The sequence below is a fragment of the Phyllopteryx taeniolatus genome, chromosome 5 (assembly GCF_024500385.1).
Source record: "Phyllopteryx taeniolatus isolate TA_2022b chromosome 5, UOR_Ptae_1.2, whole genome shotgun sequence".
NCBI lineage: Eukaryota > Metazoa > Chordata > Actinopteri > Syngnathiformes > Syngnathidae > Phyllopteryx > Phyllopteryx taeniolatus.
In genome coordinates, this window is record NC_084506.1 from 20,932,076 (window position 1) to 20,950,917 (window position 18,842).

Below are 18,842 nucleotides of genomic sequence, written 5' to 3' on the forward strand. Positions count from 1 at the left end.
ATTCTACTGCCTTCTGGATGTTCGCTCTTGTCGCCACAATTTGCTTCAGCTAACTAATGGATTTCTGTCATACTTATATGTACATAGATATATTTATTACAAGATAGTAGTAGTTTTAAGGTAGGTGGACCGCAGTGACGTGCGTTGAGGTTCATGATTGGTGAGGCACTGACTGTCAGTCACGTGACGTGTGGAGCTCTATGAAGCTCAACTCAACACTGCCACATGCTGGTTGTGGCACCGTACATACCAGACTCCACTGTGCACTTTTAGTGGCTCTTATGGTCGATAAGAAAGACTAATGTCACACAATTTCTAGCTACAAGATGTGGCCAGAGAGGGATGATTTTTTTCACAGATCATTTTACATTTTACTCCCCCTTTCTGGGCATAGACTGTGTGAATTAAGCCTTTGTCGCTCCCGATAGTGATCTTATGACAGTTAAGTAACAGTAACAAAATAAAATCCTAATCACTGAGCTGCAACCACTCAATGGTAAAGAATGACTTTCTGTCACAGGCGATTGATTGACTCGTACAGCTTGAGTTACAATTTAAAACTATCCATCTATCCATATTGCTCATCCTGTTGAGGGTTGCAGCAAGCTATAGCTTATCAAAGGTGACTTTAAACGAAAGGCAGATTACACCTTGGACTGGTTGCCCGTAAATCACAAGGTACATATAGACAGACAACACTCGCATTCACACTGTCACTGAGTGGGAACTGAACCCACGCTGCCTGCACTGAAGTGACACAATTTAAATTTAACACTTGTACATAACTTGTGCGTCTAGAATATTTTACATTAAAAGATTGGTCTTGCCATTTAGTAGCCTGCCAACTGCATATCCCTGCTTACCTGTCTGCTACATCGCCTGATGAAGTCTGATGTCATTTCCACCGGCCATAGTAGTTGTATCACACAGTCTGGCAAGGTTAACGTTCAGTAGGCGTATTCAAGCATGACTTGGTTTACTCTGGAACACTGCATGATCTCGTCTCACCATCATATGCCGCTTAAATTCTTCACACACAATCACGTCCAAGTAGTATAATTATCACTGTCCAACACCAACACCTCAGCAGTTTCTTAGCAACTGTTATCTGCACATTTTCTGTTAGCACAACAGCATTTTTACATCCAATTGATGCCTTGCTTATGAAATATATGAAATCCTGACACGAGGATTGTCCTTCATTGAAATTCACATAGGATAGCATTTTATTATGTTGTCAGTCTGTCTCTGCTCACTTTAAGTGAAGAAAATCCTTTCAATAGATGGCAGTGAATGAAGTGAGCCTCAGAGCCTCAGTGCACACTGGCTAGGGAGGACTTGCCTATGACTCATCTAGCATTTACAGCTGGCCACAGCGTTGCATGACAAAATGAAGAGTAGACAAGCGCCCCAGGCAACAAGCTATGAGAGTCGGTCATGTCTTAAGTCAATGAGCCTGTGGCTCAGATGGCTTTGTAGATGAGCGCCAAAGCAAACAGGAGGGAGGTCGGCAAATTACTAAGCTTCCAGATACTTAGGAACAACAGCGATGAACATATGGAAACAAAATATACACATTTGTGTGACAATGTTTATGTTCTCCAAAACTGACAGTCTTAGGATCAATAGCCAGAGGAAACCCACAGATGACATTTAAGAGCTAATATGACAATTCCTTCCACTCTGATTCCATTTCATTTATTTCATTTTTTTGATTGACACTGACACCTGTGACTTCCAAGCAAAAACTTAGCGCTGCGTTTATATTTGCATTGCTAGAGTGGATTTTTTAGATATTAATATCTATATATTTGAAGGGAAAAAACATGTAGTTTAGATTCGAAATACATCTTTTGTGACACCAGTCCTGGAACCTTTCTGACACACCTTATAGGTAGAGATACAAATGAAAAGACAATTCCATGTAATTATACAAGAGATTTCTCAGAGGAATTGGTGATGCTGTTGTTGATATATTACAAACAGAAGTATGGCCAGATGTTGTTGTTGTTATTTCACATATTTGTGATTCTCAACCACCAAAAGCACATACTGTAATTTCTCATGTATAATGCGCACCCATGTTTAATACACACCCCCAAAGTTGACCTCAAAATTCTGGAAAACCCTTCTACCTATATATAATGCATTTTTACAATGCATGATTTTGCTTCTACCCACATGATCAAAACATGAAGTATTATCTGTATTTTGTTAGTTTTTTCAAAGAATTATTCTGAAGTTAAGCACTTTATTTGAACACGTAATACTTTTTTTATTTACTTCATCTTATTTTGAAATTCACAGCCCTACTTTTATTTAGTAAATGAAAAAACACACAGTTGTGCTCATGTTTGATTACCCAGGCAGAATTTGTAAGATGGGTACAACATGAAAGGCTGGCGCAACACATTTTATTTTATTTTAATAGGATTCAAATTAATCTGTCAAGCATTTCAGAAAAGCATTATCATTTAACAAAACATAACCATAAAGAAATTAATGATGGTTGTTGTTCAGTCATCAGTCCTATTTCAAAATAGGTATATATTTCACAAATTCTGCCAGGGTATGTAAACTTATGAGCGCAACTGAACATATATGCAGTCATATGTACCCCTGTCATATTGGAAGTGTAGGCTACACCTTTTTCATAACCTCTAGGTGGTGGCATATTAGAATTAAAGTGTACACCTTTCTCATAACCTCTAGGTGGCGGTGACATTGGAATGAAAGTGTAGAGCTTTTTCATAACCTCTAGATGGTGGCATACATTTATAAAATGTGAAAGTCTTTTTCATTTTCCCTTATACATATGTATAATGCGCACTATTGACTTTTGACAATTTGGGGGGGGGGGGGGGGGGTGCGCATTATACACGAGAAATTATGGTACTAATAACTGAATAATTATAATAATGACTGAGCTTATTTCTTAGAATTAGTTTTTCCATTAATGTAATACATCTTCGGGTGGGTTTTGTCATATTCCATCTGAAATTGGCAGTAAAATCATGAATGGTCTATCGTTTAGGGTATTAATATGTTCATGTTATCTATTTGTTTGTATTTATTTGTCTCACAAGATATGTTGTGTTCCTGAGAAGTGCTTCATATCTGTGTTACATAGAGTCAACCATCTTGTGGCATCTGTGAACTGCTATTCCAGCGCAAGACAATTGGAATACAGGTACATTTCATAATCTCTCTGCTTTTTAACCACACTGACTGCATTCATTGTGAACACAACTATAAATCATAGATTAAGTCACCTCTACAAGTTGATGTTTTGGACAGATATCCAATAAGCTTGTAGTTTCTCACTGAGTCTTCCATTGACATTTCTAAATGAATCAAAAGATCCACTTTCTGATAAAGATACTCACTGACACTGAAGTCCTTTGTATATCATATTATATACAGAAAATGTTATTGACCGGCTCCATAAATCAAATTAATACCACAAATTATGTGTGCGATTTACAGTGCAGACAGGTCCCGATTCCTCAGAGAAATAAAAGCAGTTAGGATAATTGCATCATGAACTTTGAAAGAATGACAGCTCAATTTGTTTATCACAACGCAGGAAGAAGCATTTGTAAAGGGACAAAGTGCTTTACTGTAGGGACTTCATTTCCGCCATCTTTCACCACCACCATCATGATTATCTTCCTGATGTCTGCTACTTGGACATCAATAAGACAGGAAATTATGACCAAACAACAGCAATTGCAGGGTCAGTTTGAGTCTGTGGCCCCATGTATACAGCTTGCAAAGTCTACACCGCAATTTCCCACCTTTGTATTTCAGAGTATATATAAAAACTAGTGCTGTCGCTTTTGAATTTTTTTAGAATTGATTATTCTGTCGATTAGTTCATCGATTTATCGAATAATCGGATAAAAAAATGATTTTGCATTTAAATTTATGGCAAATTTTTTCCCAATTACTGTATATTAACTGATTATTGTTGGAAATTTGGTATTTGTTTAATGATTAAACAAAACCAAATAAATAATAATTAAGCAATATCACACCAGAGAAAGTGATGTACTCACTAACCTTTTTGAAACTGAGCGCTACTTCGTGGGTACTGATTAATGCGAAGGGCTACTAGTATGATATACACTTCTGATGCTGCTTCAGGTTCAACTACATGTTAATTACAGGTTATTCATACTACAGCTGTAAACAAATTAAAGAAAAGACAATATCATTGCAAAGCTTTGAGGCAGAGCTTTGGCTTCGACATTATTTTGCAGTCAAATTAATCAATTTATTCGATTAATCGTTTCAGCCTGAGACAAGGCAATTTTCCACCTTTTTATTGCAGGGTGTATATAAAACCCTTAAGTTATAGTTAATGCATTTTACTGTACATTTTTCTCAGTACTTTTAGAAAGTGAAATTGTTGCAAACTTTCACTAATTTTAATAGTTATAAAACTAGATTAAAAGTGGTCAGTAACGATGTTTATTTTTAGGCGTGGCATCTCACAGAAGACGTGCTATTTGAATGCTCTCCAACTTGATAACAAGTGACAAAAAACAGATGAGACACAGGGGTCATGACACAGTGGAGTCAGAGGTAGCACACTGGAGTGAGTGGAAGGGCAAATCACCCTGATATGGCACCCTCAAAAATAATGCATATTGTTAGACTTTCACAGCCGAGTCCTGTTGCTAGTAAGCTTTACACGATCAGGATTTTTGGGGCCGATCACCGATCAGCGAGTTTAAGAAAAACGATAACCGATCACCGATCCGATCACATGATGGAGGAATGTGTCTATTTAAATGACCTGTTCATTTACTCTATATACTTGTGCACTTAATTGCTCAAAAAATTATATTTATAATAAATAATGTATCTTTGTTCCTCTATTTATGCCAGTGAGGCATAGTGACAGACAGAACAAATGAATGGTCTTCTATTAGATGGCAGGAAGTAAATACAGTAATTAATGTATCCACTTTTTGCGACATTTTTGTTTGTTGGTGTTCCGTGAGATTTTTCAATTGTAAAATATGTTCCTTGGCTCCATGAAGGTTGGAAATCACTCCTCTAGTCAGGTCAAGTATTCTAATCAGTCAGGTCAAACCAACATTACATGACATTAATCATGACATGACAGAAATAATTGATGCTAACTTACTCTAATTAAATTACTTTATTTTTAATTAAATTACTTCACCCACACCGAAATTTTAGCGCATGATTCGACAGAACGGCGGCATGTTTACATACAACCGTTCGTGCTACCACTAGCTTGCTCGGTTACATAACGTTTTTGTTGCCTGCTTGAGAGCCGTATCGTATTAAAGGTATGTGAACATACATGAAGCAAGCCTTAAATGAATGTCCTCTCCCGAGCACCAGTGACCACCAACACACGTGTTTCCCCATTTTGTTCTTACAAACACACGGCGCGATCCATTGTTGTTGTTGTCGCCATGATAACGAGTGCATCCGGTCACGTTTGCGTTGACACGATGAAGCCCAGTGATCGGAAAAAACGGGATGCGGTGGTATCGGAATACAATATTTTATTGCAGTAGTATGACAGTGCAATTGTGTAAGAGCAAATATGTCTTGTAGTCTGATCCGGGCATTACGTGTTGTCTATTCCACACCGGGGCGGCACGGTGAGCGAATGGTTAGAGCGTCAACCCTGTGTGGGTTTTCTCCGGGCACTCCGGTTTCCTCCCACATCCCAAAAGCATGCATTAATTGGAGACTCTAAATTGCCCGTAGGCATGAGTGCATGATGGTTGTTTGTTTCTATGTGCCCTGCGATTGGCTGGCAACCAGTTCAGGGTGTAGCCCGCCTCCTGCCCAATGACAGCTGGGATAGGCTCCAGCATGCCCGCGACCCTAGTGAGGAGAAGCGGCTCAGAAAATGGATGGATGGATGGATGGATATTCCACACTGCCGACATGTATTTTTTTTTTTTAAATAACTTTATTGGCCATCAAATATTTACAGGACTATGCCAAAAGACAAGCGACAAGGCTAAAAATAAACGAGCTTTTGGATTCAAATATACAGTGAATGTCTTTTGCGGTCATTGATCGGATCGGCGAATTATGACACTAAAGCCGATCAGCCAATCAGCATAAAATGCTAATTATCGGCCGATACTGATAAGGATGATAAATCGGTGTAAAGTCTAGTTGCTAGTCTATCAAACAATAGAAAATGGAGCATGTACCCTTTGCTAATAAACACAGAACCCGAGTGGGGTTCTCCACCAACTTTACACATCAGAGATTGGTGACGCATCTTGGAGTATTCCGTATGTAAATGACAATATCATTATATTATTATATTATATATATATATATATATATATATATATATATATATATATATATATATATTATAATGATATAATAATATTATTATTATATCATTCGACTCGTGATTGGTCCTTTTACTGAATGTGAAATCCGCTTTGCATAGAGGCGCTCATGAATGCAATGTTATGACTTTTAAATCGGTGAACATCAAATATAAAACACTTATTCAGTAAGGGAGCGTTTCAATGCATCAGTACATAATAGTTAAAGCTCTGCAGACTTCGCCTAGTTATGATTGGCGATGAAATGTCAGACATGGACACCGAAGTCCGAAACCAATTCACAAGAAAGGCTGTATCACATTTTCCTCAAAGAACTTGGAGACAGAGAAAGAGCGACTGAACAGATGCACTGGTTTCCATAGCGATCGTCTGCACGGTCACATGGTTACCTAGGAATTAATCCCATGGTGCGGTACAACAGAACACTGGATGACAGGCTAAATTAAAGGCAATCTGAGACTCAGTACAAACTGTTCACGATGCACTCACTTCAAAGGATTTAGTAACACAGATGTGTGGACAATTTGAGCAAGACTGCCCTCCAATGGTCAAACAAGTATATTACACCTTATGATGAGTCCATTCACACAGCATCAAAGTAAGCCATTTTAAACAAAAAGAACAGTCTCTATAGAAACTATCAAAAATTGCGATAGCCAACTATACTTGCAATCGTCAAGGTGGGATATTGAGTAAAGTTTTAAATTTGTAATAATCAAGCATCGGATAAACACATATCACCATACTGCCACGACGCAAAGATAAGAATGATTGTTATGAACACTCGAATCACGACCCACGCTATGTTCCACAGTGTCGCAACTTTAATACGACGACGTTTCATACGTTTAATTTTCTTTGAATTCTCCTAATAAACAGCCTTGTTTATGTGTTACGTCTCATTTAACTAAATCAACATATATATATATCACTCATATATTTTGTCACAATAGAAGCAGTCTCAATCAAGATTATGAAAACCTTAAACTGTCTATTGTATTTCAAAGTGTCAAGGTATTTCATATGACAGTCTGGAAACTATATTTATTTAAGCACAATTAGCTGAGCTACTTCTACCTTAAAAACAAGACTTGAAACAAAAAGCACTTAAAGCGTAAACTACATTTATTCCCTTACGTAAAGTGTGTGGCCTTAATTATTTGTATTGACAAGAAAATTAGTCACTATAGAGACTTAAAAAATTGCCATAGTTGACTATATTTCCAGTCGTCAAGGCGGGGTATTGGGTAAAGTTTTCAACTAGCAATAATCGCGCCAAAAAAGAACAGTTCCCTGGCGCCTATATATATATATATATATATATATATATATATATATATATATATACACACACACACACACACACACACAGAAATTACTCCCCGCCTCCCCGTGTAGACAACTCAACCAGCTATTATTATAACAGTATTAGCTAAAAAGCCATTAATGATAACACTATTAGCTAAAAGTAATCTCTGCTTACCTTTCGGTTTTAAAATGACTGCTTCGACCAACACGCAATGCATGGGACTCGCGATTGGCCTACCAAACGTAAATTATATACATTGACTGTTATACACAGACAAGGAACTGAAACATGTCTGACTGCGTTAGCCTATATCATTTACCTGCACAGCATAACTCCATTATACTTATTTGTCATGTACAAACTACAATTAGGAAAACACACTATAAAATGTAATATTCTTACTTTAACAACAAAAATAGCCTTCTAAGAGACTGTCAAAAATTGCCATAGCTGACTATATTTCAAGTCATCGAGGCGGGGTATTGGGTGAAGTTTTCAACTAGCAATAATCACGCCTCGGATAAACCTCATAGGCTACGATACTGCCACTGCGCAAAGCTACAGCAGTGTCGCGTCGACAATCAAGTCACCATCTGGCATACGTTCCACACTGACGGTCTCCACACATTAACTCTACACAAAGTGTAAGGATGTTGTTTCAAGACAAATTATAAATTTTATTTAATCCTTGACATATATAAAACGTTACGTGTGGTAACACGCCTTTATAACACAATATTATTGCTGAAATCGGACCGATATCTGTATTGACCGAAACTCAAGGCTGCAATATCGATATCGGAAGTGAAAAGGTTAGATTGGAACATCCATCCATCCATTTTCTGAGCCGCTTCTCCTCACTAGGGTCGCGGGCGTGCTGGAGCCTATCCCAGCTGTCATCGGGCAGGAGGCGGGGTACACCCTGAACTGGTTGCCAGCCAATCGCTGATTGGAACATCCCTAGTCCAAACATAAAGTGTTAGGACGTTACACGGCAAATTGCACATCTTAATTCTTCAGCGTTTACCCTAAAAAATTGCCATAGCCATTTTTTTCCCGTCTTTAATATGTTTAACAACACTTTAAATGAAAACTACAACGCAATACATGAAACTCGCGACTGTTAAGCCTATCAAACGTGAATCACATACATTGACTGTTATACACAAATAATGAGCTGAAGCCTGTCTGACAGTGTTAGCAATATCAGTTTAGACAGAATAACAAAACTCTAATGAACTCTCACGAAGGTAACAAGACTGGAAATTTTACTTTGACAAAGTAAATAGTCTCCATAGAGACTGTCAAAAATTGCCATAGCCGACTATATTTCAAGTCGTCAAGGCGGGGTATTGGGTAAAGTTTTCAACTAGCAATAATCGCGCCTCGGATAAACCTCATAGGCTACGATACTGCCACTGCGCAAAGCTACAGCAGTGTCGCGTCGACAATCAAGTCACCATCTGGCATACGTTCCACAGTGACGGTCTCCACACATTAAATCTCAACATAGTGTTGGGAGGACGTTTCAAGTCAAATGATACAATTTGACAAAATTATTGACATATAAAATGTTACATCTGGTAACACACCTTAAACACATTTAAGAACAATTTACTAGTGTGGATAAGCGGGCGTGCTGGAGCCTATCCTAGCAATCCTGGAGCGAGAGGCGGGGTACACCCTGAACCGGTCGCCAGCCAATCGCAGGGCACATATAAACAAACAACCATTCACGCACACACCTAAGGGCAATTTAGAGTCGTCAATCAACCATGCATGTTTTTGGGATGTGGGAGGAAACCGGAGTACCCTGAGAAAACCCATGCAGGCACGGGGAGAACATGCAAATTCCACACAGGCAGGGCCGGGATTTGAGCCCCGCTCCTCAGAACTGTGAGGCAGATGTGCTAACCAGTCACCCACTGTTCCAGTTCAATTTGACTAAATTATTGACGTAAATAAAATGTTACGTCTGGTAGCATGCCTTCAAGACATGTTCGAACAATTTACTAGTGACGCGAACCTTAAGCGACTCAGAAAATGTATCGGCACCTATTAAAACTACACTCCTGGGCTGGAAACAAGAGAACTCGGTCAAAGAAATTTCACTCATATTGTACATAAATATTAGTCTCCGTAGAGACCGTCAAAAATTGCCATAGCCGACTATATTTCAAGTCGTCAAGGCGGGGTATTGGGTAAAGTTTTCAACTAGCAATAATCGCGCCTCGGATAAACCTCATAGGCTACGATACTGCCACTGCGCAAAGCTACAGCAGTGTTGCGTCGACAATCAAGTCACCATCTGGCATACGTTCCACAGTGACGGTCTCCACACATTAAATCTCAACATAGTGTTGGGAGGACGTTTCAAGTCAAATGATACAATATCACTAAATTCTTGACATATATAAAATGTTACGTCTGGTAACGCCCTCAACACATGTAAAAAACAATTTACTAGTGAGGTTATGCGGTTCAGAAAACGGATATGTACTTATTAAAACTGCCCTACGAAGCATGATAGAACGAGGTTGCTTTCGTGGGTGAGATAGAGACTCTAACCTTTCACCCATCTATGTTTGGCAGCATAGTAGAGAATTACACTCTTTGACTTGAAGCAAGAGTACATGTTATATTTTACATAAATACTAGTCTCCGTAGAGACCGTCAAAAATTGCCATAGCCGACTATATTTCAAGTCGTCAAGGCGGGGTATTGGGTAAAGTTTTCAACTAGCAATAATCGCGCCTCGGATAAACCTCATAGGCTACGATACTGCCACTGCGCAAAGCTACAGCAGTGTTGCGTCGACAATCAAGTCACCATCTCGCATACGTTCCACAGTGACGGTGTCCAGACATTAAATCGCAACATCGTGTTGGGAGGACGTTTCAAGTCAAATGATACAATTTGGCTAAATTATTGACATATATAAAATGTTACGTCTGATAACGCACCTTCAACACATGTAAGAACAATTTACTAGTGAGGATAGTACCTAAACGGATAGTACCTATAAAAACGGCTCCGCAATGCATGATGGAAAGAGTAGTGAGATAAAGACTCTTGGGGTTTCACACATTGACGTTTCGCAGCATAGCAAAGAATTACACTCTAAAATCCCTCGGACAAAGCAACGTCATTGATATTTTACAAAAATGCTTGTCTCCGAAGAGACCGTCAAAAATTGCCATAGCCGACTATATTTCAAGTCGTCAAGGCGGGGTATTGGGTAAAGTTTTCAACTAGCAATAATCGCGCCTCGGATAAACCTCATAGGCTACAATACTGCCACTGCGCAAAGCTAAAGCAGCAACGCGTTCACAAGCAAGTCACCATCTGGCATACGTTCCACAGTGACGGTCTCCACACATCAAATCTCAACATAGTGTTGGGAGGAGGTTTCAAGTCAAATGATACAATATCACTAAATTATTGACATATATAAAATGTTACGTCTGGTAACGCCCTCAACACATGTAAAAAACAATTTACTAGTGAGGTTATGCGGTTCAGAAAACTGATATGTACTTATTCAAACTGCCCTACGAAGCATGATAGAACGAGGTTGCTTTCGTGGGTGAGATAGAGACTCTAACCTTTCACCCATCTATGTTTGGCAGCATAGTAGAGAATTACACTCTTTGACTTGAAGCAAGAGTACTTGTTATATTTTACATAAACAGAGTGTTAGGAGGACGTTTCAAGTCAAATGATACAATTTGACTAAATTATTGACATAGAAAATGTTACGTCTGGTAACACACCTTCAACACATGTAAGAACAATTTACTCGTGAGGATAGTACCTATTAAAACTACTCCCCAATGAAGTGGCGTTAGCGGTGCGATAAAGACTAGGCGTTTCACACGTCGACGTTTTGCAGCATGGCAAGTACTCTTACACAGAAATGCACTCTTTGACTTGATGCACGATCCCTCGGGTTAAGGAACTTCTTTCATATTTTACATAATTGTTAGTCTCCGTAGAGACCGTCAAAAATTGCCATAGCCGACTATATTTCAAGTCGTCAAGGCGGGGTATTGGGTAAAGTTTTCAACTAGCAATAATCGCGCCTCGGATAAACCTCATAGGCTACGATACTGCCACTGCGCAAAGCTGACAATCATTAGGTCGAGACAGGGTAGTCATTACCCAGTCTACGTCCGACAGTGGCGGTCGTTCAATTTTGAGGAACAGAATTTGGGATTTTCACACCTATCAAATCCTAGCTTCATTCGACGATTTTATTTCTCATGCGGTTGTGTCCGGTGTTTAGAATTTTCTTTCACAATTATTTCGGAAAAACCATCTTTCTAATATCTTCGGCCCGCGGTGCATTCTGGGACTTCCTGTTGTTTGCTCGAGCTGTCACCGGCATAATTCGGATATTATGTGGTGAACGCGTCCTCACGTCGACACTCAAACCACTTTAATATAAAACGACATGACTTGCAAGCCTAGTTTTTGTTTCGCCTAACACTATTTTTTTTGTGGGAAATGCGACTTCGTTAAATAATCAGTCACCTCACCCGGAAATTCAAGGTACGCATGCGCGTGAAGTTGTGTCACAAACCACGTGTGCGGAAGAAGGCGTCAACTGCGTATAATTCAAATATGATGGACTGACGAACAATGGAGAGTGACAAGTCGAAGTCAGAGGACAATAATAGCAATGGGATTTATTTGAAGGAGGTTTGAGAGAGATTCGTTAGAGGTTGTATAGTGAGACTGAGAGTAGTGATGTTGAGAAGGGAGTGGGAAGAGTTGACGGAAAACATAAAAAGAATGAAATGTGTTGGCAATGTGATAGTGAGCAAAGTAGTCCGAGTAGAAGCACAAAGAGGAAGTGGTTGTTAAAGGAGTTATTTATGGAGTACCTCAAAGAAACAACTGATAAATAAATAAAAATGCTTGCATAGACTGCAACATGAATAATAGGGTGTAGAGAAAGAAGCGACAGAAACGGTAGTGACAGCTTTTGATTAAAAAGAACTTCCAGAGGTGGTACAGAATGCAATAAGAAAAGAAAGAATATGAGGACAATTATTATTAAGATATACAGTATGGAATACATAGGAATGTTTATTCGTAATTTATTTGGGGTAACAACTTTTTAGGCATGTGTGAGATGCACTTTATTACAATAGGTGGCGGTAATGCACTTTAGCTTTAGTTGGCAACCGCCATAACGCAACGCAAGAAGAAGAATTCAAATACAGTACAATATTTGAGGACGTGTGATTTACCAACTGGCTAGTAAAAAAATAACTTATATAATTTGCCTAAGGGTTTAATTATTACAATGTAAACATTTTGGTTGAACATGGAAACAATAGCTAACTACTTCACTTTTGGGGTTTCCACTTCAACATGCTCAGAATTCTCAAGTCTATCTGTCTAGCACTGCTGCACCCCAAGTAATAGTGTTTTTGACATATATGAGGAAAAATATAGATTTTGTGCAACAATGCATGACGGGGCTACTACGAGTACTAAAACAAAATGGGGAGTGTTGATTTCCACTCATCATGGCACCGATGACGCAGTACAGGAAATTACATTAAGAGGTCGCTGTTGACTTCAATAAACCCAACACGCTTTCCCTTCTCACAAAAAGTTTGGGTTTATAAACGCATAAATGTAAATTATACGTACATAAAATACTCATCCCCCCACAAAATATTTGTCTTTTGACCGAGAAAGTGCAGAGTGCTGACTAAACAGGAGTGTTTTATGCTATTTAACGTCCAAGCTGCCCAACGTCTTTAATGTTTAACAACACTTTAAATGAAAGCTACAATGCAATGCATGAAACCCGCGACTGTTAAGCCTATCAAACATGAATCACATACATTGACTGTTATACACAAATAATGAATAGAAGCCTGTCTGATGGTGTTAGCAATATCAGCTTAGAAAGAATAACAAAACTCTATTTGCCATGTATAATTAACTCCCACGAAAGAAACACACTGGACATTTTAAGCGTTTTACTTTAACAACATAAATAGTCTCCATAGAGACTGACAAAAATTGCCATAGGCGACTATATTTCAAGTCGTCAAGGCGGGGTATTGGGTAAAGTTTTCAACTAGCAATAATCGCGCCTCGGATAAACCTCATAGGCTACAATACTGCCACTGCGCAAAGCTACATTAGTGATGTGTTCACAATCAAGTCACCATCTGGCACACGTTGTACAGTGACGGTCTCCACACATCAAATCTAAACAAAGTGTTAGGAGGACGTTTCAAGACTATACATTTGACTAAATTCTTGATGTATATAAAATGTTACATCTGGTAACACGCCTTCGTCACAACAATATTGCTGAAATCGGATCGGACCGATATCTGTATTGGCCGAATCTTAAGGCTGCAATATTGGTATCACTAACATTCACTACTATGCAACCGAGTCGAGGTCAGCAGCGCCCCATCCCCACTATACACAGTGTTGATGGTGCACCGCTTTCCCCTCCTGAGACGGATGGTGGACCATCATTTCCTCGAAGCCGTCCGGAAGTCTTTCTCCATGGCCACACCGAACTCCTCCCATGCCCGAGTTTTTGCTTCAGCGACCACCAAAGCTGCATTCCGCTTGGCCAGAGTGGAAGAGAGTCCTACCCCTCTCGAGAGGACTGGTACCAGAGCCTAAGCTGTGCGTGGAGGCGAGTCCGACTATATCTAGTCTGAACTTCTCGACCTCACACACCAGCTCGGGCTCCTTCCCTGCCAGAGAGGTGACATTCCACGTCCCTAGAGCCAGCTTCTGTAGCCGAGGATCGGATCGCCAAGGTCCCCGCCTTCGGCCACTGCCCAGCTCGCACTGCACCCGACCCCTATGGCCCCTCCCACAGGTGGTGAGCCCATGGGAAGGGGGACCCACGTTACCCTCTCTGGCTGTGCCCGGCCGGGCCCCATGGTTGCAGGCCCGGCCACCAGCCGCTCTCCCCAACTCCAGGCCTGGCTCCAGAGCGGGGCCCCCGGTGACCCGCGTCCGGGCAAGGGAAACCTGAGTCCATAATTTGTCTTCTTCATAAGGGGTCTTTGAGCCGTGCTTTGTCTGGTCCCTCACCAAGGACCTGTTTGCCATGGGTGACCCTGCCATAAAGCCCACAGAAAACTTAGCTCCTAGGGTCATTGGGACACACAAACCCCTCCACCACGATAAGGTGACGGCTCAGGAGGAGGCGGGGTACACCCTGAACTGGTTGCCAGCCAATCGCAGGGCACATACAAACAACCATTCGCACTCACAGTCATGCCGATGGGCAATTTTGAGTCTCCAATTAATGGAGGAAACCGGAGTGCCCGGAGAAAACCCACGCAGGCACGGGGAGAACATTCAAACTTCCACACAGGCGGGGCCGGGATTGAACCCGGGTCCTCAGAACTGTGAGGATGACGCTCTAACCAGTCGCCCACCGTGCCGCCAGATTGGAACATCCCTCGTCCAAACATAAAGTGTTAGGACGTTACACGGCAAATTGCACATCTTAATTCTTCAGCGTTTACCCTAAAAAAATGGCCATAGCCATAGCCATTTTTTTTTCGTCTTTAATGTTTAACAACACTTTAAATGAAAGCTACAATGTAATGCATGAAACCCGCGACTGTTAAGCCTATCAAACATGAATCACATACATTGACTGTTATACACAAATAATGAAGTGAAGCCTGTCTGATGGTGTTAGCAATATCAGCTTAGAAAGAATAACTAAACTCTATTTGCCATGTATAATTAACTCCCACGAAAGAAACACACTGGACATTTTAAGCATTTTACTTTAACAACGTAAATAGTCTCCATAGAGACTGTCAAAAATTGCCATAGGCAACTATATTTCAAGTCGTCAAGGCGGGGTATTGGGTAAAGTTTTCAACTAGCAATAATCGCGCCTCGGATAAACCTCATCGGCTACAATACTGCCACTGCGCAAAGCTACATTAGTGATGTGTTCACAATCATGTCACCATCTGGCACACGTTGTACAGTGACGGTCTCCACACATCAAATCTAAACAAAGTGTGAGGAGGACGTTTCAAGACTATACATTTGACTAAATTCTTGATGTATATAAAATGGTACATCTGGTAACACGCCTTCGTCACAACAATATTGCTGAAATCGGATCGGACCGATATCTGTATTGGCCGAATCTTAAGGCTGCAATATTGGTATCACTAACATTCACTACTATGCAACCGAGTCGAGGTCAGCAGCGCCCCATCCCCACTATACACAGTGTTGATGGTGCACCGCTTTCCCCTCCTGAGACGGATGGTGGACCATCATTTCCTCGAAGCCGTCCGGAAGTCTTTCTCCATGGCCTCACCGAACTCTCCCATGCCCGAGTTTTTGCTTCAGCGACCACCAAAGCTGCATTCCGCTTGGCCAGAGTGGAAGAGAGTCCTACCCCTCTCGAGAGGACTGGTACCAGAGCCTAAGCTGTGCGTGGAGGCGAGTCCGACTATATCTAGTCTGAACTTCTCGACCTCACACACCAGCTCGGGCTCCTTCCCTGCCAGAGAGGTGACATTCCACGTCCCTAGAGCCAGCTTCTGTAGCCGAGGATCGGATCGCCAAGGTCCCCGCCTTCGGCCACTGCCCAGCTCGCACTGCACCCGACCCCTATGGCCCCTCCCACAGGTGGTGAGCCCATGGGAAGGGGGACCCACGTTACCCTCTCTGGCTGTGCCCGGCCGGGCCCCATGGTTGCAGGCCCGGCCACCAGCCGCTCTCCTTCGAGCCCCAACTCCAGGCCTGGCTCCAGAGGGGGGCCCCGGTGACCCGCGTCCGGGCAAGGGAAACCTGAGTCCATAATTTGTCTTCTTCATAAGGGGTCTTTGAGCCGTGCTTTGTCTGGTCCCTCACCAAGGACCTGTTTGCCATGGGTGACCCTGCCATAAAGCCCCCAGAAAACTTAGCTCCTAGGGTCATTGGGACACACAAACCCCTCCACCACGATAAGGTGACGGCTCAAGAGGAGGCGGGGTACACCCTGAACTGGTTGCCAGCCAATCACAGGGCACATACAAACAATCATTCGCACTCACAGTCATGCCTACGGGCAATTTTGAGTCTCCAATTAATGCATGTTTTTGGGATGTGGGAGGAAAACCGGAGTGCCCGGAGAAAACCCACGCAGGCACGGGGAGAACATGCAAACTTCCACACAGGCGGGGCCGGGATTGAACCCGGGTCCTCAGAACTGTGAGGATGACGCTCTAACCAGTCGCCCACCGTGCCGCCAGATTGGAACATCCCTCGTCCAAACATAAAGTGTTAGGACGTTACACGGCAAATTGCACATCTTAATTCTTCAGCGTTTACCCTAAAAAAATGGCCATAGCCATTATAAATAGCCATGGCCATTTTTTTTTCGTCTTTAATGTTTAACAACACTTTAAATGAAAGCTACAATGCAATGCATGAAACCCGCGACTGTTAAGCCTATCAAACATGAATCACATACATTGACTGTTATACACAAATAATGAAGTGAAGCCTGTCTGATGGTGTTAGCAATATCAGCTTAGAAAGAATAACTAAACTCTATTTGCCATGTATAATTAACTCCCACGAAAGAAACACACTGGACATTTTAAGCATTTTACTATAACAACGTAAATAGTCTCCATAGAGACTGTCAAAAATTGCCATAGGCGACTATATTTCAAGTCGTCAAGGCGGGGTATTGGGTAAAGTTTTCAACTAGCAATAATCGCACCTCGGATAAACCTCATAGGCTACAATACTGCCACTGCGCAAAGCTGCATTAGTGATGTGTTCACAATCAAGTCACCATCTGGCACACGTTGTACAGTGACGGTCTCCACACATCAAATCTAAACAAAGTGTTAGGAGGACGTTTCAAGACTATACATTTGACTAAATTCTTGATGTATATAAAATGTTACATCTGGTAACACGCCTTCGTCACAACAATATTGCTGAAATCGGATCGGACCGATATCTGTATTGGCCGAATCTTAAGGCTGCAATATTGGTATCACTAACATTCACTACTATGCAACCGAGTCGAGGTCAGCAGCGCCCCATCCCCACTATACACAGTGTTGATGGTGCACCGCTTTCCCCTCCTGAGACGGATGGTGGACCATCATTTCCTCGAAGCCGTCCGGAAGTCTTTCTCCATGGCCTCACCGAACTCCTCCCATGCCCGAGTTTTTGCTTCAGCGACCACCAAAGCTGCATTCCGCTTGGCCAGAGTGGAAGAGAGTCCTACCCCTCTCGAGAGGACTGGTACCAGAGCCTAAGCTGTGCGTGGAGGCGAGTCCGACTATATCTAGTCTGAACTTCTCGACCTCACACACCAGCTCGGGCTCCTTCCCTGCCAGAGAGGTGACATTCCACGTCCCTAGAGCCAGCTTCTGTAGCCGAGGATCGGATCGCCAAGGTCCCCGCCTTCGGCCACTGCCCAGCTCGCACTGCACCCGACCCCTATGGCCCCTCCCACAGGTGGTGAGCCCATGGGAAGGGGGACCCACGTTACCCTCTCTGGCTGTGCCCGGCCGGGCCCCATGGTTGCAGGCCCGGCCACCAGCCGCTCTCCCAACTCCAGGCCTGGCTCCAGAGCGGGGCCCCGGTGACCCGCGTCCGGGCAAGGGAAACCTGAGTCCATAATTTGTCTTCTTCATAAGGGGTCTTTGAGCCGTGCTTTGTCTGGTCCCTCACCAAGGACCTGTTTGCCATGGGTGACCCTGCCATAAAGCCCACAGAAAACTTAGCTCCTAGGGTCATTGGGACACACAAACCCCTCCACCACGATAAGGTGACGGCTCAGGAGGAGGCGGGGCACACGCTGAACTGGTTGCCAGCCAATCGCAGGGCACATACAAACAACCATTCGCACTCACAGTCATGCCGATGGGCAATTTTGAGTCTCCAATTAATGGAGGAAACCGGAGTGCCCGGAGAAAACCCACGCAGGCACGGGGAGAACATTCAAACTTCCACACAGGCGGGGCCGGGATTGAACCCGGGTCCTCAGAACTGTGAGGATGACGCTCTAACCAGTCGCCCACCGTGCCGCCAGATTGGAACATCCCTCGTCCAAACATAAAGTGTTAGGACGTTACACGGCAAATTGCACATCTTAATTCTTCAGCGTTTACCCTAAAAAAATGGCCATAGCC

At 42.2% G+C, this 18,842-nt stretch overlaps 9 non-coding genes and 1 pseudogene across 9 annotated transcripts; all 10 read right to left on the reverse strand.

The window, feature by feature from the left end:
• Positions 1-7,543: 7,543 nt before the first annotated feature.
• LOC133478788 (U4 spliceosomal RNA) lies at positions 7,544-7,668 on the reverse strand (annotated as a pseudogene).
• A 422-nt stretch (positions 7,669-8,090) lies between these two features.
• LOC133478784 (U4 spliceosomal RNA) lies at positions 8,091-8,231 on the reverse strand. The gene has a single exon (XR_009788783.1). It is a non-coding gene; the product is annotated as a U4 spliceosomal RNA (small nuclear RNA).
• Positions 8,232-8,960: 729 nt separating this feature from the next.
• Positions 8,961-9,101, reverse strand: LOC133478773 (U4 spliceosomal RNA). The gene has a single exon (XR_009788772.1). It is a non-coding gene; the product is annotated as a U4 spliceosomal RNA (small nuclear RNA).
• A 704-nt stretch (positions 9,102-9,805) lies between these two features.
• Positions 9,806-9,946, reverse strand: LOC133478774 (U4 spliceosomal RNA). Its single transcript, XR_009788773.1, has one exon. It is a non-coding gene; the product is annotated as a U4 spliceosomal RNA (small nuclear RNA).
• A 383-nt stretch (positions 9,947-10,329) lies between these two features.
• LOC133478775 (U4 spliceosomal RNA) lies at positions 10,330-10,470 on the reverse strand. The gene has a single exon (XR_009788774.1). It is a non-coding gene; the product is annotated as a U4 spliceosomal RNA (small nuclear RNA).
• Positions 10,471-10,842: 372 nt separating this feature from the next.
• LOC133478778 (U4 spliceosomal RNA) lies at positions 10,843-10,983 on the reverse strand. Its single transcript, XR_009788777.1, has one exon. It is a non-coding gene; the product is annotated as a U4 spliceosomal RNA (small nuclear RNA).
• A 674-nt stretch (positions 10,984-11,657) lies between these two features.
• LOC133478776 (U4 spliceosomal RNA) lies at positions 11,658-11,798 on the reverse strand. The gene has a single exon (XR_009788775.1). It is a non-coding gene; the product is annotated as a U4 spliceosomal RNA (small nuclear RNA).
• A 1,893-nt stretch (positions 11,799-13,691) lies between these two features.
• Positions 13,692-13,832, reverse strand: LOC133478779 (U4 spliceosomal RNA). The gene has a single exon (XR_009788778.1). It is a non-coding gene; the product is annotated as a U4 spliceosomal RNA (small nuclear RNA).
• A 1,653-nt stretch (positions 13,833-15,485) lies between these two features.
• On the reverse strand, positions 15,486-15,626 carry LOC133478780 (U4 spliceosomal RNA). Its single transcript, XR_009788779.1, has one exon. It is a non-coding gene; the product is annotated as a U4 spliceosomal RNA (small nuclear RNA).
• Positions 15,627-17,317: 1,691 nt separating this feature from the next.
• LOC133478781 (U4 spliceosomal RNA) lies at positions 17,318-17,458 on the reverse strand. Its single transcript, XR_009788780.1, has one exon. It is a non-coding gene; the product is annotated as a U4 spliceosomal RNA (small nuclear RNA).
• Positions 17,459-18,842: the final 1,384 nt, after the last annotated feature.